Source organism: Pleurodeles waltl, chromosome 12, assembly GCF_031143425.1.
Source record: "Pleurodeles waltl isolate 20211129_DDA chromosome 12, aPleWal1.hap1.20221129, whole genome shotgun sequence".
In the NCBI taxonomy this organism is placed as follows: Eukaryota; Metazoa; Chordata; class Amphibia; order Caudata; family Salamandridae; genus Pleurodeles; species Pleurodeles waltl.
The window spans coordinates 1,159,550-1,183,851 of NC_090451.1; the positions used below are offsets into that span (position 1 = coordinate 1,159,550).

The 24,302-nt window shown below is 39.3% G+C and overlaps 8 non-coding genes across 8 annotated transcripts; all 8 read left to right on the forward strand.

The window, feature by feature from the left end:
* Positions 1-2,872: 2,872 nt before the first annotated feature.
* TRNAS-GCU (transfer RNA serine (anticodon GCU)) lies at positions 2,873-2,954 on the forward strand. The gene has a single exon. It is a non-coding gene; the product is annotated as a tRNA-Ser (tRNA).
* Positions 2,955-3,452: 498 nt separating this feature from the next.
* Positions 3,453-3,534, forward strand: TRNAL-AAG (transfer RNA leucine (anticodon AAG)). The gene has a single exon. It is a non-coding gene; the product is annotated as a tRNA-Leu (tRNA).
* Positions 3,535-8,187: 4,653 nt separating this feature from the next.
* On the forward strand, positions 8,188-8,269 carry TRNAS-GCU (transfer RNA serine (anticodon GCU)). Its single transcript has one exon. It is a non-coding gene; the product is annotated as a tRNA-Ser (tRNA).
* Positions 8,270-8,767: 498 nt separating this feature from the next.
* Positions 8,768-8,849, forward strand: TRNAL-AAG (transfer RNA leucine (anticodon AAG)). Its single transcript has one exon. It is a non-coding gene; the product is annotated as a tRNA-Leu (tRNA).
* A 4,653-nt stretch (positions 8,850-13,502) lies between these two features.
* On the forward strand, positions 13,503-13,584 carry TRNAC-GCA (transfer RNA cysteine (anticodon GCA)). The gene has a single exon. It is a non-coding gene; the product is annotated as a tRNA-Cys (tRNA).
* A 505-nt stretch (positions 13,585-14,089) lies between these two features.
* TRNAL-AAG (transfer RNA leucine (anticodon AAG)) lies at positions 14,090-14,171 on the forward strand. The gene has a single exon. It is a non-coding gene; the product is annotated as a tRNA-Leu (tRNA).
* A 5,225-nt stretch (positions 14,172-19,396) lies between these two features.
* TRNAL-AAG (transfer RNA leucine (anticodon AAG)) lies at positions 19,397-19,478 on the forward strand. The gene has a single exon. It is a non-coding gene; the product is annotated as a tRNA-Leu (tRNA).
* A 4,638-nt stretch (positions 19,479-24,116) lies between these two features.
* Positions 24,117-24,198, forward strand: TRNAS-GCU (transfer RNA serine (anticodon GCU)). The gene has a single exon. It is a non-coding gene; the product is annotated as a tRNA-Ser (tRNA).
* Positions 24,199-24,302: the final 104 nt, after the last annotated feature.

Here is a 24,302-nt window from a genome sequence, read left to right on the forward strand (position 1 = left end):
AGGGTGCTATGACTCTTCAAAACAGGCTTGCTTTAGACATTCTTTTAGTGAAAAATGGCAGAGTTTGTAGATTGCTCAATGGGTGTAATTGTTGCGCTTACATACCAGATAATAGTAATGAGATTAGAAGTATGCTTACTAACTTGACTAGGGATAGTACGGACTTGAAGGATTTGAAAGGACCAGGTGTTTGGAAAAAGGTTGGGAAACGATTTGCTTCAGTGGGAAATTGGATTAGTAACATTTGGCATGGGATATTGTCTAAAATAATACAGGGGATATTGATTGTTATAGATTGCTTATTTGGATCATGGGTGGCATGTAAAATTAGTAAAAGAATAAAATTGAAGATGGCGAAAAATAATAGGAGGAGGGAAGAAAAACAAAGGGAAAAATTATCCAGGGCAAGATAAAAGGGGAAACCAAGAAGGTAAGAGATTGATATGAGGGAATTTTAGTATGTAAAATTAGTAGGGAAGATTTGTGTGATGACAAGAGTAATCAGAGGAGGGATTGCTGGAGTGTGTCTTTTAAAATTAATATTAACATGAAAAGCTTACAATATATTGTGTAATGAAGCTGCATAAAAAATGTGTTAACGTAGAAATAATGCACACGTTTGAAATGTGCCCACGGGGAGTGGCTACCAATGTATACGAAGACTAATGAAAGTTATTAATGCTGAATTAATTATGTACTAATGTTTTTAATTTGTATTAACATATCAAAATTGGAGTTATGTATTAGGAGTTTGTTCATTAAGCAGTAGGCCTTAGTTTATCGAAGGTCTGTGCCTAGCTGCCTGGTCTCATATTAAACTGTCTTTTTCTAACGTGCAATGTGCTATTTTGCTGAAGGACATGAAACTGTACTTTCCCAAAAGCTAGAGATGTGTGTAGCTGTAGTAAATTCTTTCTCATGGGACCCTACTTGCTCAAGGAGACATTCTTGCTGAATGCAACAGTGTAATTTGTAACAGGTGCAAGGCTGCCTGGAGTAGGAGAAAACAATGGAACTACTGACTGTAGCGTAAAATGTAACTTTTCTTACCTGACATTCCAACCGATGAAAACGTCAATAACATGGGCCAATCAATGACATGAGAACTGTGGTTTGTGTAAAACTCTGGTGAAGATTATTGGACAGAGATGGCGATGCACCAATGATTATCCATTGAGGAATTAGGAGTAAATTAGACAGTTTTGATTTAACCACATGACCCGAGGAGAAATCAGGCATTTATTGGACATTCCACTCCAAGCCATTCTTTGCCATTCTACTGAGCCATTTAGGCCATTTCGTTTGAGACTTTGCCGTTTGTTCGCCCTGTTACTCTAAACCACCCTTTACTTATTCCTTACCTGATACTTACTTCTCCTCTATATGAGGGAAGTTCTTGTTCCTTAGCTATGCCATACTGATACTTTGCCCTGTCCTTTCTTTGCTGATGATGCAAACGACTGATGTCCCGAGGACGAAGACTGACGATGTTTGCTGATCCGTTGGATGGGTAACTATCTGATGAAAATTGTAATTGTCTGTTTGCCTTTTCTTTCTAGGTACCAACGCTCTTTGATAGAGGCAATAGTTAGATGTTTTCCAAATTTGTGTTTGCTAAATTGTTTTGCATGAAGCCCAACATGCTGATGCTAATTCGAGGTTATTTAAGGTGTTCACTAAAATCTGACGCAAATAGACAAATGACTGAGTTCTTGCTTTGTTGAACCATGCACTACTGAGACTTTGCTAAGTTGCTTCTTAATAATTATGTGTTAATACTGAGTGAATATTCTCTATGCATTGATTAATTGCGTTTCTAATTGCAAATCTGAAGAGTTACTAATGAGATGAATTGCTGATGAGATTAACAGAAATGACTTTAGATTGTAACCAGTAGGGAAATAAATATCCTAACACTTAACTAAATTGGTGTGGTTATTCATGACTGAAAGATCATGGTGTGTTCACTTTATTGACTCTCATTAAAGGTTATTGATTAGCATGCTGATTAGTTATTGCGATTGTCGTTGAGATATTGATCTATTGATTTGTGATGCCAAAAGACATCTCGTACTGGGAAGTCCCCGAACCTGGTCTAAAAGGTTCATGGACCTAGGCGTGTCTCCTTGTAAGTTTACTTATCAAGGCTCTGACGCGCCTTCACTAATAAAAAGTAATCTGATTGCTTGCTGCGGAGTCATCGTCAACAAAAACTACCAAAATATTACTTCAATGTATTGTAATTACGACTGCCTCAGTTTTATGCATTACGTGAGTAGTCGGACAGCAATTTATTTAGCGCAAAAATATTTCTTGTTGATGCACGTTCGTTTTTAAACTGAAGTGTCATAGCTGTAGCGGCAATACTCCCAGTTTAGGTGGTTTTATAAACTAAGTTTTACTTTCTCCTACTTAAAACTTTTTGCAGAACAATGCACATTAAATGGGAAGGCAGTTTTCCTTAATTGTGTACTATTTGCTGCCTAATGTTGACATGTAAGCACACCACCAATAACTGACACCTAGAGACTCGAAAGCGCCATAGCAGTACAATATTTGTATGATATTGCACTTTAAATCCACGTACAACTGAATTAAAGCAATCTTAGCTCATTTGAGGGTAGTGTGATAGTACATCACATATGGCTAGAACACGTTTGGAAAGTGTAATTTTCATGATTACATTACATTTAACATATAAATTCAAGCTGAAGTAGGGATGGACAACAAGGTCGTATAGAGCAAAGCTGAAGACAGCAAGTTACCATAACAATCTGTAAATATATGCTCTTTATTATGTTTAGACAACTATCACCTAATAGAACACATTTTGGCTACCATATTTTGTACTCCTGAAACATGGTGTTTTGAAGACGAGGTGGCCGAGTGGTTAAGGCGATGGACTGCTAATCCCTTGTGCTCTGCACGTGTGGGTTCGAATCCCATCCTTGTCGGTTTATTGTTCCGTCTTTAGTATGTGGTAGGGCTGGGTTAACCCTATTTTATGTGAAAGTTAAATGACATATCCCATGGTATTTCCGGCAGTACAACGGCTCAGTTTGGAAACACCGCTCAGTTGAGTACTGTGCTTAGGCATTACTGTAAACAGCGCCAGCCGGGTTCTGCTCATGAATCACAAAATCTTTCCTGAGGCGGAGGGTTGGTAAGTTGAGGGACGTAGATAATTTGATTCCTTATCCTTAAAGAAAGAGAAGCAGCGCGTGCGGGACGCCAATGTAAGGGTTGTCTTCCTACGGACTCTCAGGACTGGCGCTCCCTGACACCTCCCATGGCCCGGGGCCAATCCTGACCTACTGAATGTATCACGTGCCTGCTGCTGTTGGCGTTGACTTTCCTAGGATCACTTCACAGGCTATACACCCTTATTCTCCAAGTCCCCTATACAACAGAACATCTCACTTCAGAAAGCTTACAGAAACAGGTTTGCACAGGGTAGTGTGGCCGAGTGGTCTAAGGCGCTGGATTAAGGCTCCAGTCTCTTTGGAGGCGTGGGTTCGAATCCCACCGCTGCCAGTATTTTTCAACTCACAAACGTATTTTGTCTGCATCAGTGTCTCACTCTCTGCCTTCTGCACCTACGATCCACATAGCGAGAGGTGAGACTATGTAAAGTGGTGACGTATATATATAAGGGTAGCCAGACAGTGGGACCGAGCCTTCTTATTTTAAAAAACCACAACCTAAGGTGACAAGAATTGTATCGGTAAACAAACCAGCTGTCTTGAAGTCTAACTATAGAGGCGACGAGAGGGGTCACTGTGATGCTGAAAGTTCAGTGAGTGTAAACAGTAGAACGCTGTGTGATACGTTTCCTTGTAGTGATGACAGCTCACGTTTCTAAAGCAGAGAGCAAACATACAATGGGGAAGAAGAATAAATAAGGAAAGACATATATTATATGAAGACAGTTATTATACTTTGCTTTTCACCTGTAACTCGCTCAACTGTCGGTGAATGCTGCGTTACCCCGCATAGCCAGGTCACCACAGCGGGTGTCCACAGTGTTTGGCCAAGTTACTATAGTTGTGAGCTTGTAGATGTGAGGTAGCGTGGCTGAGCAGGCTAAACTGGCTAGATTTAGGCTCCAGTCTCTCTGGAGCCTTGGGCTTGAATACCAACACTTTAAGTTTACTTGAACCAAATACTTTTGCAAAAAAGGTTCGTGTAATAAATATTAATTAGGGTCGTGGTTGTGAGTATGACACTAATGGATAAAAGTGGGACTAACAATGCTACAATTCCTGAGACTACCACTGCACTAACAGCCTGGGAGAGGTTTGAGCTGGATACAAGATACTTGCATGAGGGAACTAACTCGAAAGGGGAACTATCCACTGATGTTTTCTATCGCTTGCTGAGTGAGTATGTTGACACAATGGATGCAAAAGATTGTTTTGTGTGTACACAGATTCCTGTTTCGGTACAAGAGGGGGTTACCTATCATAGACTGTCATTAACATATGGGATACGTTGTAGTCTGTTACTAACAAGATTCTATAACCAGGAAGAGATTCAATATTTTTACTCAAATCATGATCTTGTGTTTTCTAATGTGCCTATCATAGAGGATGTGAGTGGGGTAGCTAAGTACTATAGCATAAAGTTAGTTAAGGGATTCTTTCAGGCAACATTAACAATTAGTACATCTTATGCACACCACAATAATTTGACATGTTTGCTTACACCTGTAGAGAAAAGCTTTTTAGATCACACGGAAGAGCGAAGAAGGGCATTGAAGGGTAAACTAGAGAAAGGATTACAGCAACGGGCCTTTGCTAGTAGTGACGGTTATAGTGCAATTAGAGAACAAGGGAAGTTAGCTTTAGACGCACTACATGTAGGAAAGCTTTGCATATCCAAGACCAAATCATACTATGACAATGTGTTTGTGGGAATGAGTGAATGTAAGCGTGTGTTTTTGTTTCAGAGTAAATGGACGTTCATGTTAAATGGACAGGATCCAGCAATCCCCAGGATTTATTATATATGTGGACTTAATGCTTATTACCGTCTTCCAAAGGGATAGTATGGGACATGTTATTTGGGGATAGTTTTCCCAAAGATATATCAACTTGACGATTTGAAAAGGTTACCAAAATTGTCTGAATTACATCGTACTAGACATAAGAAAGAGACTGCTGCTGGTGTAGTAGGAGACATATTTGGGACGATAATTTCTTCAGTGGGAGTATTTATGAACTCCATAAAGATTCAAAAGTTGTCTACTATTGAGGATAACATGCTGACAAACTTTTCAGGGGCTATACTCCTGATGGATACTGAACATGCTGCGGAGGGGGCTATGACTCTTCAAAACAGGCTTGCTTTAGACATTCTTTTAGTGAAAAATGGCAGAGTTTGTAGATTGCTCAATGGGTGTAATTGTTGCGCTTACATACCAGATAATAGTAATGAGATTAGAAGTATGCTTACTAACTTGACTAGGGATAGTACGGATTTGAAGGATTTGAAAGAACCAGGTGTTTGAAAAAAGGTTGGGAAAGGATTTGCTTCAGTGGGAAATTGGATTAGTAACATTTGGCATGGGATATTGTCTAAAATAATACAGGGGATATTGATTGTTATAGATTGCTTATTTGGATCATGGGTGGCATGTAAAATTAGTAAAAGAATAAAATTGAAGATGGCGAAAAATAATAGGAGGAGGGAAGAAAAACAAAGGGAAAAATGATTCAGGGCAAGATCAAAGGGGAAACCAAGAAGGGAAGAGATTGATATGAGGGAATTTTAGTATGTAAAATTAGTAGGGAAGATTTGTGTGATGACAAGAGTCATCAGAGGAGGGATTGCTGGAGTGTGTCTTTTAAAATTAATATTAACATGAAAAGCTTACAATATATTGTGTAATGAAGCTGCATAAAAAATGTGTTAACGTAGAAATAATGCACACGTTTGAAATGTGCCCACGGGGAGTGGCTACCAATGTATACGAAGACTAATGAAAGTTATTAATGCTGAATTAATTATGTACTAATGTTTTTAATTTGTATTAACATATCAAAATTGGAGTTATGTATTAGGAGTTTGTTCATTAAGCAGTAGGCCTTAGTTTATCGAAGGTCTGTGCCTAGCTGCCTGGTCTCATATTAAACTGTCTTTTTCTAACGTGCAATGTGCTATTTTCCTGAAGGACATGAAACTGTACTTTCCCAAAAGCTAGAGATGTGTGTAGCTGTAGTAAATTCTTTCTCATGGGACCCTACTTGCTCAAGGAGACATTCTTGCTGAATGCAACAGTGTAATTTGTAACAGGTGCAAGGCTGCCTGGAGTAGAAGAAAACAATGGAACTACTGACTGTAGCGTAAAATGTAACTTTTCTTACCTGACATTCCAACCGATGAAAATGTCAATAACATGGGCCAATCAACGACATGAGAACTGTGGTTTGTGTAAAACTCTGGTGAAGATTATTGGACAGAGATGGCGATGCACCAATGATTATCCATTGAGGAATTAGGAGTAAATTAGACAGTTTTGATTTAACCACATGACCCGAGGAGAAATCAGGCATTTATTGGACATTCCACTCCAAGCCATTCTTTGCCATTCTACTGAGCCATTTAGGCCATTTCGTTTGAGACTTTGCCGTTTGTTCGCCCTGTTACTCTAAACCACCCTTTACTTATTCCTTACCTGATACTTACTTCTCCTCTATATGAGGGAAGTTCTTGTTCCTTAGCTATGCCATACTGATACTTTGCCCTGTCCTTTCTTTGCTGATGATGCAAACGACTGATGTCCCGAGGACGAAGACTGACGCTGTTTGCTGATCCGTTGGATGGGTAACTATCAGATGAAAATTGTAATTGTCTGTTTGCCTTTTCTTTCTAGGTACCAACGCTCTTTGATAGAGGCAATAGTTAGATGTTTTCCAAATTTGTGTTTGCTAAATTGTTTTGCATGAAGCCCAACATGCTGATGCTAATACGAGGTTATTTAAGGTGTTCACTAAAATCTGACGCAAATAGACAAATGACTGAGTTCTTGCTTTGTTGAACCATGCACTACTGAGACTTTGCTAAGTTGCTTCTTAATAATTATGTGTTAATACTGAGTGAATATTCTCTATGCATTGATTAATTGCGTTTCTAATTGCAAATCTGAAGAGTTACTAATGAGATGAATTGCTGATGAGATTAACAGAAATGACTTTAGATTGTAACCAGTAGGGAAATAAATATCCTAACACTTAACTAAATTGGTGTGGTTATTCATGACTGAAAGATCATGGTGTGTTCACTTTATTGACTCTCATTAAAGGTTATTGATTAGCATGCTGATTAGTTATTGCGATTGTCGTTGAGATATTGATCTATTGATTTGTGATGCCAAAAGACATCTCGTACTGGGAAGTCCCCGAACCTGGTCTAAAAGGTTCATGGACCTAGGCGTGTCTCCTTGTAAGTTTACTTATCAAGGCTCTGACGCGCCTTCACTAATAAAAAGTAATCTGATTGCTTGCTGCGGAGTCATCGTCAACAAAAACTACCAAAATATTACTTCAATGTATTGTAATTACGACTGCCTCAGTTTTATGCATTACGTGAGTAGTCGGACAGCAATTTATTTAGCGCAAAAATATTTCTTGTTGATGCACGTTCGTTTTTAAACTGAAGTGTCATAGCTGTAGCGGCAATACTCCCAGTTTAGGTGGTTTTATAAACTAAGTTTTACTTTCTCCTACTTAAAACTTTTTGCAGAACAATGCACATTAAATGGGAAGGCAGTTTTCCTTAATTGTGTACTATTTGCTGCCTAATGTTGACATGTAAGCACACCACCAATAACTGACACCTAGAGACTCGAAAGCGCCATACCAGTACAATATTTGTATGATATTGCACTTTAAATCCACGTACAACTGAATTAAAGCAATCTTAGCTCATTTGAGGGTAGTGTGATAGTACATCACATATGGCTAGAACACGTTTGGAAAGTGTAATTTTTATGATTACATTACATTTAACATATAAATTCAAGCTGAAGTAGGGATGGACAACAAGGTCGTATAGAGCAAAGCTGAAGACAGCAAGTTACCATAACAATCTGTAAATATATGCTCTTTATTATGTTTAGACAACTATCACCTAATAGAACACATTTTGGCTACCATATTTTGTACTCCTGAAACATGGTGTTTTGAAGACGAGGTGGCCGAGTGGTTAAGGCGATGGACTGCTAATCCCTTGTGCTCTGCACGCGTGGGTTCGAATCCCATCCTTGTCGGTTTATTGTTCCGTCTTTAGTATGTGGTAGGGCTGGGTTAACCCTATTTTATGTGAAAGTTAAATGACATATCCCATGGTATTTCCGGCAGTACAACGGCTCAGTTTGGAAACACCGCTCAGTTGAGTACTGTGCTTAGGCATTACTGTAAACAGCGCCAGCCGGGTTCTGCTCATGAATCACAAAATCTTTCCTGAGGCGGAGGGTTGGTAAGTTGAGGGACGTAGATAATTTGATTCCTTATCCTTAAAGAAAGAGAAGCAGCGCGTGCGGGACGCCAATGTAAGGGTTGTCTTCCTACGGACTCTCAGGACTGGCGCTCCCTGACACCTCCCATGGCCCGGGGCCAATCCTGACCTACTGAATGTATCACGTGCCTGCTGCTGTTGGCGTTGACTTTCCTAGGATCACTTCACAGGCTATACACCCTTATTCTCCAAGTCCCCTATACAACAGAACATCTCACTTCAGAAAGCTTACAGAAACAGGTTTGCACAGGGTAGTGTGGCCGAGTGGTCTAAGGCGCTGGATTAAGGCTCCAGTCTCTTTGGAGGCGTGGGTTCGAATCCCACCGCTGCCAGTATTTTTCAACTCACAAACGTATTTTGTCTGCATCAGTGTCTCACTCTCTGCCTTCTGCACCTACGATCCACATAGCGAGAGGTGAGACTATGTAAAGTGGTGACGTATATATATAAGGGTAGCCAGACAGTGGGACCGAGCCTTCTTATTTTAAAAAACCACAACCTAAGGTGACAAGAATTGTATCGGTAAACAAACCAGCTGTCTTGAAGTCTAACTATAGAGGCGACGAGAGGGGTCACTGTGATGCTGAAAGTTCAGTGAGTGTAAACAGTAGAACGCTGTGTGATACGTTTCCTTGTAGTGATGACAGCTCGCGTTTCTAAAGCAGAGAGCAAACATACACTGGGGAAGAAGAATAAATAAGGAAAGACATATATTATATGAAGACAGTTATTATACTTTGCTTTTCACCTGTAACTCGCTCAACTGTCGGTGAATGCTGCGTTACCCCGCATAGCCAGGTCACCACAGCTGGTGTCCACAGTGTTTGGCCAAGTTACTATAGTTGTGAGCTTGTAGATGTGAGGTAGCGTGGCTGAGCAAGCTAAACTGGCTAGATTTAGGCTCCAGTCTCTCTGGAGCCGTGGGCTTGAATACCAACACTTTAAGTTTACTTGAACCAAATACTTTTGCAAAAAAGGTTCGTGTAATAAATATTAATTAGGGTCGTGGTTGTGAGTATGACACTAATGGATAAAAGTGGGACTAACAATGCTACAATTCCTGAGACTACCACTGCACTAACAGCCTGGGAGAGGTTTGAGCTGGATACAAGATACTTGCATGAGGGAACTAACTCGAAAGGGGAACTATCCACTGATGTTTTCTATCGCTTGCTGAGTGAGTATGTTGACACAATGGATGCAAAAGATTGTTTTGTGTGTACACAGATTCCTGTTTCGGTACAAGAGGGGGTTACCTATCATAGACTGTCATTAACATATGGGATACGTTGTAGTCTGTTACTAACAAGATTCTATAACCAGGAAGAGATTCAATATTTTTACTCAAATCATGATCTTGTGTTTTCTAATGTGCCTATCATAGAGGATGTGAGTGGGGTAGCTAAGTACTATAGCATAAAGTTAGTTAAGGGATTCTTTCAGGCAACATTAACAATTAGTACATCTTATGCACACCACAATAATTTGACATGTTTGCTTACACCTGTAGAGAAAAGCTTTTTAGATCACACGGAAGAGCGAAGAAGGGCATTGAAGGGTAAACTAGAGAAAGGATTACAGCAACGGGCCTTTGCTAGTAGTGACGGTTATAGTGCAATTAGAGAACAAGGGAAGTTAGCTTTAGACGCACTACATGTAGGAAAGCTTTGCATATCCAAGACCAAATCATACTATGACAATGTGTTTGTGGGAATGAGTGAATGTAAGCGTGTGTTTTTGTTTCAGAGTAAATGGACGTTCATGTTAAATGGACAGGATCCAGCAATCCCCAGGATTTATTATATATGTGGACTTAATGCTTATTACCGTCTTCCAAAGGGATAGTATGGGACATGTTATTTGGGGATAGTTTTCCCAAAGATATATCAACTTGACGATTTGAAAAGGTTACCAAAATTGTCTGAATTACATCGTACTAGACATAAGAAAGAGACTGCTGCTGGTGTAGTAGGAGACATATTTGGGACGATAATTTCTTCAGTGGGAGTATTTATGAACTCCATAAAGATTCAAAAGTTGTCTACTATTGAGGATAACATGCTGACAAACTTTTCAGGGGCTATACTCCTGATGGATACTGAACATGCTGCGGAGGGGGCTATGACTCTTCAAAACAGGCTTGCTTTAGACATTCTTTTAGTGAAAAATGGCAGAGTTTGTAGATTGCTCAATGGGTGTAATTGTTGCGCTTACATACCAGATAATAGTAATGAGATTAGAAGTATGCTTACTAACTTGACTAGGGATAGTACGGATTTGAAGGATTTGAAAGAACCAGGTGTTTGAAAAAAGGTTGGGAAAGGATTTGCTTCAGTGGGAAATTGGATTAGTAACATTTGGCATGGGATATTGTCTAAAATAATACAGGGGATATTGATTGTTATAGATTGCTTATTTGGATCATGGGTGGCATGTAAAATTAGTAAAAGAATAAAATTGAAGATGGCGAAAAATAACAGGAGGAGGGAAGAAAAACAAAGGGAAAAATGATTCAGGGCAAGATCAAAGGGGAAACCAAGAAGGGAAGAGATTGATATGAGGGAATTTTAGTATGTAAAATTAGTAGGGAAGATTTGTGTGATGACAAGAGTCATCAGAGGAGGGATTGCTGGAGTGTGTCTTTTAAAATTAATATTAACATGAAAAGCTTACAATATATTGTGTAATGAAGCTGCATAAAAAATGTGTTAACGTAGAAATAATGCACACGTTTGAAATGTGCCCACGGGGAGTGGCTACCAATGTATACGAAGACTAATGAAAGTTATTAATGCTGAATTAATTATGTACTAATGTTTTTAATTTGTATTAACATATCAAAATTGGAGTTATGTATTAGGAGTTTGTTCATTAAGCAGTAGGCCTTAGTTTATCGAAGGTCTGTGCCTAGCTGCCTGGTCTCATATTAAACTGTCTTTTTCTAACGTGCAATGTGCTATTTTCCTGAAGGACATGAAACTGTACTTTCCCAAAAGCTAGAGATGTGTGTAGCTGTAGTAAATTCTTTCTCATGGGACCCTACTTGCTCAAGGAGACATTCTTGCTGAATGCAACAGTGTAATTTGTAACAGGTGCAAGGCTGCCTGGAGTAGGAGAAAACAATGGAACTACTGACTGTAGCGTAAAATGTAACTTTTCTTACCTGACATTCCAACCGATGAAAATGTCAATAACATGGGCCAATCAACGACATGAGAACTGTGGTTTGTGTAAAACTCTGGTGAAGATTATTGGACAGAGATGGCGATGCACCAATGATTATCCATTGAGGAATTAGGAGTAAATTAGACAGTTTTGATTTAACCACATGACCCGAGGAGAAATCAGGCATTTATTGGACATTCCACTCCAAGCCATTCTTTGCCATTCTACTGAGCCATTTAGGCCATTTCGTTTGAGACTTTGCCGTTTGTTCGCCCTGTTACTCTAAACCACCCTGCACTTATTCCTTACCTGATACTTACTTCTCCTCTATATGAGGGAAGTTCTTGTTCCTTAGCTATGCCATACTGATACTTTGCCCTGTCCTTTCTTTGCTGATGATGCAAACGACTGATGTCCCGAGGAGGAAGAATGACGATGTTTGCTGATCCGTTGGATGGGTAACTATCTGATGAAAATTGTAATTGTCTGTTTGCCTTTTCTTTCTAGGTACCAACGCTCTTTGATAGAGGCCATAGTTAGATGTTTTCCAAATTTGTGTTTGCTAAATTGTTTTGCATGAAGCCCAACATGCTGATGCTAATACAAGGTTATTTAAGGTGTTCACTAAAATCTGACGCAAATAGACAAATGACTGAGTTCTTGCTTTGTTGAACCATGCACTACTGAGACTTTGCTAAGTTGCTTCTTAATAATTATGTGTTAATACTGAGTGAATATTCTCTATGCATTGATTAATTGCGTTTCTAATTGCAAATCTGAAGAGTTACTAATGAGATGAATTGCTGATGAGATTAACAGAAATGACTTTAGATTGTAACCAGTAGGGAAATAAATATCCTAACACTTAACTAAATTGGTGTGGTTATTCATGACTGAAAGATCATGGTGTGTTCACTTTATTGACTCTCATTAAAGGTTATTGATTAGCATGCTTATTAGTTATTGCGATTGTTGTTGAGATATTGATCTATTGATTTGTGATGCCAAAAGACATCTCGTACTGGGAAGTCCCCGAACCTGGTCTAAAAGGTTCATCGACCTAGGCGTGTCTCCTTGTAAGTTTATTTATCATGGCTCTGACGCGCCTTCACTAATAAAAAGTAATCTGATCGCTTGCTGCGGAGTCATCGTCAACAAAAACTACCAAAATATTACTTCAATGTATTGTAATTACGACTGCCTCAGTTTTATGCATTACGTGAGTAGTCGGACAGCAATTTATTTAGCGCAAAGATATTTCTTGTTGATGCACGTACGTTTTTAAACTGAAGTGTCATAGCTGTAGCGGCAATACTCCCAGTTTAGGTGGTTTTATAAACTAAGTTTTACTTTCTCCTACTTAAAACTTTTTGCAGAACAATGCACATTAAATTGGAAAGCAGTTTTCCTTAATTGTGTACTATTTGCTGCCTAATGTTGACATGTAAGCACACCACCAATAACTGACACCTAGAGACTCGAAAGCGCCATACCAGTACAATATTTGTATGATATTGCACTTTAAATCCACGTACAACTGAATTAAAGCAATCTTAGCTCATTTGAGGGTAGTGTGATAGTACATCACATATGGATAGAACACGTTTGGAAAGTGTAATTTTCATGATTACATTACATTTAACATATAAATTCAAGCTGAAGTAGGGATGGACAACAAGGTCATATAGAGCAAAGCTGAAGACAACAAGTTACCATAACAATCTGTAAATATATGCTCTTTATTATGTTTAGACAACTATCACCTAATAGAACGCATTTTCCCTACCATATTTTGTACTCCTGAAACATGGTGTTTCGAAGATGAGGTGGCCGAGTGGTTAAGGCGATGGACTGCAAATCCATTGTTCTCTGCACGCGTGGGTTCGAATCCCATCCTCGTTGGTTTATTGTTCCATCTTTAGTTTTTAGTATGTGGTAGGGCTGGGTTAACCCTATTTTATGTGAAAGTTAAATGACATATCCCATGGTATTTCCGGCCGTACAACGGCTCAGTTTGGAAACACCGCTCAGTTGAGTACTGTGCTTAGGCATTACTGTAAACAGCGCCAGCCGGGTTCTGCTCATGAATCACAAAATCTTTCCTGAGGCGGAGGGTTAGTGAGTTGAGGGACGTAGATAGTTTGATTCCTTATCCTTAAAGAAAGAGAAGCAGCGCGTGCGGGACGCCAATGTAAGGGTTGTCTCCCTACGGACTCTCAGGACTGGCGCTCCCTGACACCTCCCATGGCCCGGGGCCAATCCTGACCTACTGAATGTATCACGTGCCTGCTGCTGTTGGCGTTGACTTTCCTAGGATCACTTCACAGGCTATACACCCTTATTCTCCAACTCCCCTATACAACAGAACATCTCACTTCAGAAAGCTTACAGAAACAGGTTTGCACAGGGTAGTGTGGCCGAGCGGTCTAAGGCGCTGGATTAAGGCTCCAGTCTCTTTGGAGGCGTGGGTTTGAATCCCACCACTGCCAGTATTTTTCAACTCACAAACGTATTTTGTCTGCATCAGTGTCTCACTCTCTGCCTTCTGCACCTACGATCCACATAGCGAGAGGTGAGACTATGTAAAGTGGTGACGTATATATATAAGGGTAGCCAGACAGTGGGACCGAGCCTTCTTACTTTAAAAAACCACAACCTAAGGTGACAAGAATTGTATCGGTAAACAAACCAGCTGTGTTGAAGTCTAACTATAGAGGCGATGAGAGGGGTCACTGTGATGCTGAAAGTTCAGTGAGTGTAAACAGTAGAACGCTGAAAGATACGTTTCCTTGCAGTGATGACAGCTCGCGTTTCTAAAGCAGAGAGCAAACATACAATGGGGAAGAAGAATAAATAAGGAAAGACATATATTATATGAACACAGTTATTATACTTTTCTTTTCACCTGTAACTCGGTCAACTGTCGGTGAATGCTGCGTTACCCCGCATAGCCAGGTCACCACAGCGGGTGTCCACAGTGTTTGGCCAAGTTACTATAGTTGTGAGCTTGTAGATGTGAGGTAGCGTGGCTGAGCAGGCTAAACTGGCTAGATTTAGGCTCCAGTCTCTCTGGAGCCGTGGGCTTGAATCCCAACACTTTAAGTTTACTTGAACCAAATACTTTTGCAAAAAAGGTTCATGTAATAAATATTCATTAGGGTCGTGGTTGTGAGTATGACACTAATGGATAAAAGTGGGACTAACAATGCTACAATTCCTGAGACTACCACTGCACTAACAGCCTGGGAGAGGTTTGAGCTGGATACAAGATACTTGCATGAGGGAACTAACTCGAAAGGGGAACTATCCACTGATGTTTTCTATCGCTTGCTGAGTGAGTATGTTGACACAATGGATGCAAAAGTTTGTTTTGTGTGTACACAGATTCCTGTTTCGGTACAAGAGGGGGTTACCTATCATAGACTGTCATTAACATATGGGATACGTTGTAGTCTGTTACTAACAAGATTCTATAACCAGGAAGAGATTCAATATTTTTACTCAAATCATGATCTTGTGTTTTCTAATGTGCCTATCATAGAGGATGTGAGTGGGGTAGCTAAGTACTATAGCATAAAGTTAGTTAAAGGATTCTTTCAGGCAACATTAACAATTAGTACATCTTATGCACACCACAATAATTTGACATGTTTGCTTACACCTGTAGAGAAAAGCTTTTTAGATCACACGGAAGAGAGAAGAAGGGCATTGAAGGGTAAACTAGAGAAAGGATTACAGCAACGGGCCTTTGCTAGTAGTGACGGTTATAGTGGAATTAGAGAACAAGGGAAGTTAGCTTTAGACGCACTACATGTAGGAAAGCTTTGCATATCCAAGACCAAATCATACTATGACAATGTGTTTGTGGGAATGAGTGAATGTAAGCGTGTGTTTTTGTTTCAGAGTAAATGGACGTTCATGTTAAATGGACAGGATCCAGCAATCCCCGGGATTTTTTATATATGTGGACTTAATGCTTATTACCGTCTTCCAAAGGGATAGTATGGGACATGTTATTTGGGGATAGTTTTCCCAAAGATATATCAACTTGACGATTTGAAAAGGTTACCAAAATTGTCTGAATTACATCGTACTAGACATAAGAAAGAGACTGCTGCTGGTGTAGTAGGAGACATATTTGGGACGATAATTTCTTCAGTGGGAGTTATTATGAACTCCATAAAGATTCAAAAGTTGTCTACTATTGAGGATAACATGCTGACAAACTTTTCAGGGGCTATACTCCTGATGGATACTGAACATGCTGCAGAGGGGGCTATGACTCTTCAAAACAGGCTTGCTTTAGACATTCTTTTAGTGAAAAATGGCAGAGTTTGTAGATTGCTCAATGGGTGTAATTGTTGCGCTTACATACCAGATAATAGTAATGAGATTAGAAGTATGCTTACTAACTTGACTAGGGATAGTACGGACTTGAAGGATTTGAAAGAACCAGGTGTTTGGAAAAAGGTTGGGAAAGGATTTGCTTCAGTGGGAAATTGGATTAGTAACATTTGGCATGGGATATTGTCTAAAATAATACAGGGGATATTGATTGTTATAGATTGCTTATTTGGATCATGGGTGGCATGTAAAATTAGTAAAAGAATAAAATTGAAGATGGCGAAAAATAATAGGAGGAGGGAAGAAAAACAAAGGGAAAAAAGATTCAGGGCAAGATCAAAGGGGAAACCAGGAAGGGAAGAGATTGATATGAGGGAATTTTAGTATGTAAAATTAGTAGGGAAGATTTGTGTGATGACAAGAGTCATCAGAGGAGGGATTGCTGGAGTGTGTCTTTTAAAATTAATATTAACATGAAAAGCTTACAATATATTGTGTAATGAAGCTGCATAAAAAATGTGTTAACGTAGAAATAATGCACACGTTTGAAATGTGCCCACGGGGAGTGGCTACCAATGTATACGAAGACTAATGAAAGTTATTAATGCTGAATTAATTATGTACTAATGTTTTTAATTTGTATTAACATATCAAAATTGGAGTTATGTATTAGGAGTTTGTTCATTAAGCAGTAGGCCTTAGTTTATCGAAGGTCTGTGCCTAGCTGCCTGGTCTCATATTAAACTGTCTTTTTCTAACGTGCAATGTGCTATTTTCCTGAAGGACATGAAACTGTACTCTCCCAAAAGCTAGAGATGTGTGTAGCTGTAGTAAATTCTTTTTCATGGGACCCTACTTGCTCAAGGAGACATTCTTGCTGAATGCAACAGTGTAATTTGTAGCAGGTGCAAGGCTGCCTGGAGTAGGAGAAAACAATGGAACTACTGACTGTAGAGTAAAGTGTAACTTTTCTTACCTGACATTCCAACCGATGAAAACGTCGATAACATGGGCCAATCAACGACATGAGAACTGTGGTTTGTGTAAAACTCTGGTGAAGATTATTGGACAGAGATGGCGATGCACCAATGATTATCCATTGAGGAATTAGGAGTAAATTAGACAGTTTTGATTTAACCACATGACCCGAGGAGAAATCAGGCATTTATTGGACATTCCACTCCAAGCCATTCTTTGCCATTCTACTGAGCCATTTAGGCCATTTCGTTTGAGACTTTGCCGTTTGTTCGCCCTGTTACTCTAAACCACCCTTTACTTATTCCTTACGTGATACTTACTTCTCCTCTATATGAGGGAAGTTCTTGTTCCTTAGCTTTGCCATACTGATACTTTGCCCTGTGCTTTCTTTGCTGATGATGCAAACGACTGATGTCCCGAGGACGAAGAATGACGATGTTTGCTGATCCGTTGGATGGGTAACTATCTGATGAAAATTGTAATTGTCTGTTTGCCTTTTCTTTCTAGGTACCAACGCTCTTTGATAGAGGCCATAGTTAGATGTTTTCCAAATTTGTGTTTGCTAAATTGTTTTGCATGAAGCCCAACCAAGGTTATTTAAGGTGTTCACTAAAATCTGACGCAAATAGACAAATGACTGAGTTCTTGCTTTGTTGAACCATGCAATACTGAGACTTTGCTAAGTTGCTTCTTAATAATTATGTGTTAATACTGAGTGAATATTCTCTATGCATTGATTAATTGCGTTTCTAATTGCAAATCTGAAGAGTTACTAATGAGATGAATTGCTGATGAGATTAACAGAAATGACTTTAGATTGTAACCAGTAGGGAAATAAATATCCTAACACTTAACTAAATTGGTGTGGTTATTCATGACTGAAAGATCATGGTGTGTTCACTTTATTGACTCTCATTAAAGGTTATTGATTAGCATGCTGATTAGTTATTGCGATTGTTGTTGAGATATTGATCTATTGATTTGTGATGCCAAAAGACATCTCGTACTGGGAAGTCCCCGAACCTGGTCTAAAAGGTTCATCGACCTAGGCGTGTCTCCTTGTAAGTTTACTTAGCAAGGCTCTGACGCGCCTTCACTAATAAAAAGTAATCTGATCGCTTGCTGCGGAGTCATCGTCAACAAAAACTACCAAAATATTACTTCAATGTATTGTAATTACGACTGCCTCAGTTTTATGCATTACGTGAGTAGTCGGACAGCAATTTATTTAGCGCAAAAATATTTCTTGTTGATGCACGTACGTTTTTAAACTGAAGTGTCATAGCTGTAGCCGCAATACTCCCAGTTTAGGTGGTTTTATAAACTAAGTTTTACTTTCTCCTACTTAAAACTTTTTGCAGAACAATGCACATTAAATGGGAAGGCAGTTTTCCTTAATTGTGTACTATTTGCTGCCTAATGTTGACATGTAAGCACACCACCAATAACTGACACCTAGAGACTCGAAAGCGCCATACCAGTACAATATTTGTATGATATTGCACTTTAAATCCACGTACAACTGAATTAAAGCAATCTTAGCTCATTTGAGGGTAGTGTGATAGTACATCACATATGGCTAGAACACGTTTGGAAAATGTAATTTTCATGATTACATTACATTTAACATATAAATTCAAGCTGAAGTAGGGATGGACAACAAGGTCGTATAGAGCAAAGCTGAAGACAACAAGTTACCATAACAATCTGTAAATATATCCTCTTTATTATGTTTAGACAATTATCACCTAATAGAACACATTTTGGCTACCATATTTTGTACTCCTGAAAGATGGTGTTTTGAAGACGAGGTGGCCGAGTGGTTAAGACGATGGACTGTTAAACCATTGTGCTCTGCATGCGTGGGTTCGAATCCCTTCCTCGTCGGTTTATTGTTCGGTCTTTAGTTTTTAGTATGTGGTAGGGCTGGGTTAACCCTATTTTATGTGAAAGTTAAATGACATATCCCATGGTATTTCCGGCAGTACAACGGCTCAGTTTGGAAACACCGCTCAGTTGAGTACTGTGCTTAGGCATTACTGTAAACAGCGCCAGCCGGGTTCTGCTCATGAATCACAAAATCTTTCCTGAGGCGGAGGGTTGGTAAGTTGAGGGACGTAGATAGTTTGATTCCTTATCCTTAAAGAAAGAGAACCAGCGCATGCGGGACGCCAATGTAAGGGTTGTCTTCCTACGGACTCTCAGGACTGGCGCTCCCTGACACCTCCCATGGCCCAGGGCCAATCCTGACCTACTGAATGTATCACGTGCCTGCTGCTGTTGGCGTTGACTTTCCTAGGATCACTTCACAGGCTATACACCCTTATTCTCCAACTCCCCTATACAACAGAACATCTCACTTCAGAAAGCTTACAGAAACAGGTTTGCACAGGGTAGTGTGGCCGAGCGGTCTAAGGCGCTGGATTAAGGCTCCAGTCTCTTTGGAGGCGTGGGTTCAAATCCCACCACTGCCAGTATTTTTCAACTCACAAACGTATTTTGTCTGCATCAGTGTCTCACTCTCTGCCTTCTGCACCTACGATCCACATAGCGAGAGGTGAGACTATGTAAAGTGGTGACATATATATATAAGGGTAGCCAGACAGTGGGACCGAGCCTTCATATTTTAAAAAACCACAACCTAAGGTGACAAGAATTGTATCGGTAAACAAACCAGCTGTCTTGAAGTCTAACTATAGAGGCGACGAGAGGGGTCACTGTGATGCTGAAAGTTCAGTGAGTGTAAACAGTAGAACGCTGTGTGATTCGTTTCCTTGCAGTGATGACAGCTCGCGTTTCTAAAGCAGAGAGCAAACATACAATGGGGAAGAAGAATAAATAAGGAAAGACATATATTATATGCAGACTGTTATTATACTTTGCTTTTCACCTGTAACTCGCTCAACTGTCGGTGAATGCTGCGTTACCCTGCATAGCCAGGTCACCACAGCGGGTGTCCACAGTGTTTGGCCAAGTTACTATAGTTGTGAGCTCGTAGATGTGAGGTAGCGTGGCTGAGCAGGCTAAACTGGCTACATTTAGGCTCCAGTCTCTCTGGAGCTGTGGGCTTGAATCCTAACACTTTAAGTTTACTTGAACCAAATACTTTTGCAAAAAAGGTTTATGTAATAAATATTCATTAGGGTCGTGGTTGTGAGTATGACACTAATGGATAAAAGTGGGACTAACAATGCTACAATTCCTGAGACTACCACTGCACTAGCAGGCTGGGAGAGGTTTGAGCTGGATACAAGATACTTGCATGAGGGAACTAACTCGAAAGGGGAACTATCCACTGATGTTTTCTATCGCTTGCTGAGTGAGTATGTTGACACAATGGATGCAAAAGATTGTTTTGTGTGTACACAGATTCCTGTTTCGGTACAAGAGGGGGTTACCTATCATAGACTGTCATTAACATATGGGATACGTTGTAGTCTGTTACTAACAAGATTCTATAACCAGGAAGAGATTCAATATTTTTACTCAAATCATGATCTTGTGTTTTCTAATGTGCCTATCATAGAGGATGTGAGTGGGGTAGCTAAGTACTATAGCATAAAGTTAGTTAAAGGATTCTTTCAGGCGACATTAACAATTAGTACATCTTATGCACACCACAATAATTTGACATGTTTGCTTACACCTGTAGAGAAAATCTTTTTAGATCACACGGAAGAGAGAAGAAGGGCATTGAAGGGTAAACTAGAGAACGGATTACAGCAACGGGCCTTTGCTAGTAGTGACGGTTATAGTGCAATTAGAGAACAAGGGAAGTTAGCTTTAGACGCACTACATGTAGGAAAGCTTTGCATATCCAAGACCAAATCATACTATGACAATGTGTTTGTGGGAATGAGTGAATGTAAGCGTGTGTTTTTGTTTCAGAGTAAATGGACGTTCATGTTAAATGGACAGGATCCAGCAATCCCCGGGATTTATTATATATGTGGATTTAATGCTTATTACCGTCTTCCAAAGGGATAGTATGGGACATGTTATTTGGGGATAGTTTTCCCAAAGATATATCAACTTGACGATTTGAAAAGGTTACCAAAATTGTCTGAATTACATCGTACTAGACATAAGAAAGAGACTGCTGCTGGTGTAGTAGGAGACATATTTGGGACGATAATTTCTTCAGTGGGAGTTATTATGAACTCCATAAAGATTCAAAAGTTGTCTACTATTGAGGATAACATGCTGACAAACTTTTCAGGGGCTATACTCCTGATGGATACTGAACTTGCTGCAGAGGGGGCTATGACTCTTCAAAACAGGCTTGCTTTAGACATTCTTTTAGTGAAAAATGGCAGAGTTTGTAGATTGCTCAATGGGTGTAATTGTTGCGCTTACATACCAGATAATAGTAATGAGATTAGAAGTATGCTTACTAACTTGACTAGGGATAGTACGGACTTGAAGGATTTGAAAGAACCAGGTGTTTGGAAAAAGGTTGGGAAAGGATTTGCTTCAGTGGGAAATTGGATTAGTAACATTTGGCATGGGATATTGTCTAAAATAATACAGGGGATATTGATTGTTATAGATTGCTTATTTGGATCATGGGTGGCATGTAAAATTAGTAAAAGAATAAAATTGAAGATGGCGAAAAATAATAGGAGGAGGGAAGAAAAACAAAGGGAAAAATTATTCAGGGCAAGATCAAAGGGGAAACCAAGAAGGGAAGAGATTGATATGAGGGAATTTTAGTATGTAAAATTAGTAGGGAAGATTTGTGTGATGACAAGAGTAATCAGAGGAGGGATTGCTGGAGTGTGTCTTTTAAAATTAATATTAACATGAAAAGCTTACAATATATTGTGTAATGAAGCTGCATAAAAAATGTGTTAACGTAGAAATAATGCACACGTTTGAAATGTGCCCACGGGGAGTGGCTACCAATGTATACGAAGACTAATGAAAGTTATTAATGCTGAATTAATTATGTACTAATGTTTTTAATTTGTATTAACATATCAAAATTGGAGTTATGTATTAGGAGTTTGTTCATTAAGCAGTAGGCCTTAGTTTATCGAAGGTCTGTGCGTAGCTGCCTGGTCTCATATTAAACTGTCTTTTTCTAACGTGCAATGTGCTATTTTCCTGAAGGACATGAAACTGTACTCTCCCAAAAGCTAGAGATGTGTGTAGCTGTAGTAAATTCTTTTTCATGGGACCCTACTTGCTCAAGGAGACATTCTTGCTGAATGCAACAGTGTAATTTGTAACAGGTGCAAGGCTGCCTGGAGTAGGAGAAAACAATGGAACTACTGACTGTAGCGTAAAATTTAACTTTTCTTACCTGACATTCCAACCGATGAAAACGTCAATAACATGGGCCAATCAACGACATGAGAACTGTGGTTTGTGTAAAACTCTGGTGAAGATTATTGGACAGAGATGGCGATGCACCAATGATTATCCATTGAGGAATTAGGAGTAAATTAGACAGTTTTGATTTAACCACATGACCCGAGGAGAAATCAGGCATTTATTGGACATTCCACTCCAAGCCATTCTTTGCCATTCTACTGAGCCATTTAGGCCATTTCGTTTGAGACTTTGCCGTTTGTTCGCCCTGTTACTCTAAACCACCCTTTACTTATTCCTTACGTGATACTTACTTCTCCTCTATATGAGGGAAGTTCTTGTTCCTTAGCTTTGCCATACTGATACTTTGCCCTGTCCTTTCTTTGCTGATGATGCAAACGACTGATGTCCCGAGGACGAAGAATGACGATGTTTGCTGATCCGTTGGATGGGTAACTATCTGATGAAAATTGTAATTGTCTGTTTGCCTTTTCTTTCTAGGTACCAACGCTCTTTGATAGAGGCCATAGTTAGATGTTTTCCAAATTTGTGTTTGCTAAATTGTTTTGCATGAAACCCAACCAAGGTTATTTAAGGTGTTCACTAAAATCTGACGCAAATAGACAAATGACTGAGTTCTTGCTTTGTTGAACCATGCACTACTGAGACTTTGCTAAGTTGCTTCTTAATAATTATGTGTTAATACTGAGTGAATATTCTCTATGCATTGATTAATTGCGTTTCTAATTGCAAATCTGAAGAGTTACTAATGAGATGAATTGCTGATGAGATTAACAGAAATGACTTTAGATTGTAACCAGTAGGGAAATAAATATCCTAACACTTAACTAAATTGGTGTGGTTATTCATGACTGAAAGATCATGGTGTGTTCACTTTATTGACTCTCATTAAAGGTTATTGATTAGCATGCTGATTAGTTATTGCGATTGTTGTTGAGATATTGATCTATTGATTTGTGATGCCAAAAGACATCTCGTACTGGGAAGTCCCCGAACCTGGTCTAAAAGGTTCATCGACCTAGGCGTGTCTCCTTGTAAGTTTACTTAGCAAGGCTCTGACGCGCCTTCACTAATAAAAAGTAATCTGATCGCTTGCTGCGGAGTCATCGTCAACAAGAACTACCAAAATATTACTTCAATGTATTGTAATTACGACTGCCTCAGTTTTATGCATTACTTGAGTAGTCGGACAGCAATTTATTTAGCGCAAAAATATTTCTTGTTGATGCACGTACGTTTTTAAACTGAAGTGTCATAGCTGTAGCGGCAATACTCCCAGTTTAGGTGGTTTTATAAACTAAGTTTTACTTTCTCCTGCTTAAAACTTTTTGCAGAACAATGCACATTAAATGGGAAAGCAGTTTTCCTTAATTGTGTACTATTTGCTGCCTAATGTTGACATGTAAGCACACCACCAATAACTGACACCTAGAGACTCGAAAGCGCCATACCAGTACAATATTTGTATGATATTGCACTTTAAATCCACGTACAACTGAATTAAAGCAATCTTATCTCATTTGAGGGTAGTGTGATAGTACATCACATATGGATAGAACACGTTTGGAAAGTGTAATTTTCATGATTACATTACATTTAACATATAAATTCAAGCTGAAGTAGGGATGGACAACAAGGTCGTATAGAGCAAAGCTGAAGACAACAAGTTACCATAACAATCTGTAAATATATGCTCTTTATTATGTTTAGACAACTATCACCTAATAGAACACATTTTGGCTACCATATTTTGTACTCCTGAAAAATGGTATTTTGAAGACGAGGTGGCCGAGTTGTTAAGGTGATGGACTGCTAATCCATTGTGCTCTGCACGCGTGGGTTTGAATCCCATCCTCGTCGGTTTATTGTTCCGTCTTTAGTTTTTAGTATGTGGTAGGGCTGGGTTAACCCTATTTTATGTGAAAGTTAAATGACATATCCCATGGTATTTCCGGCAGTACAAC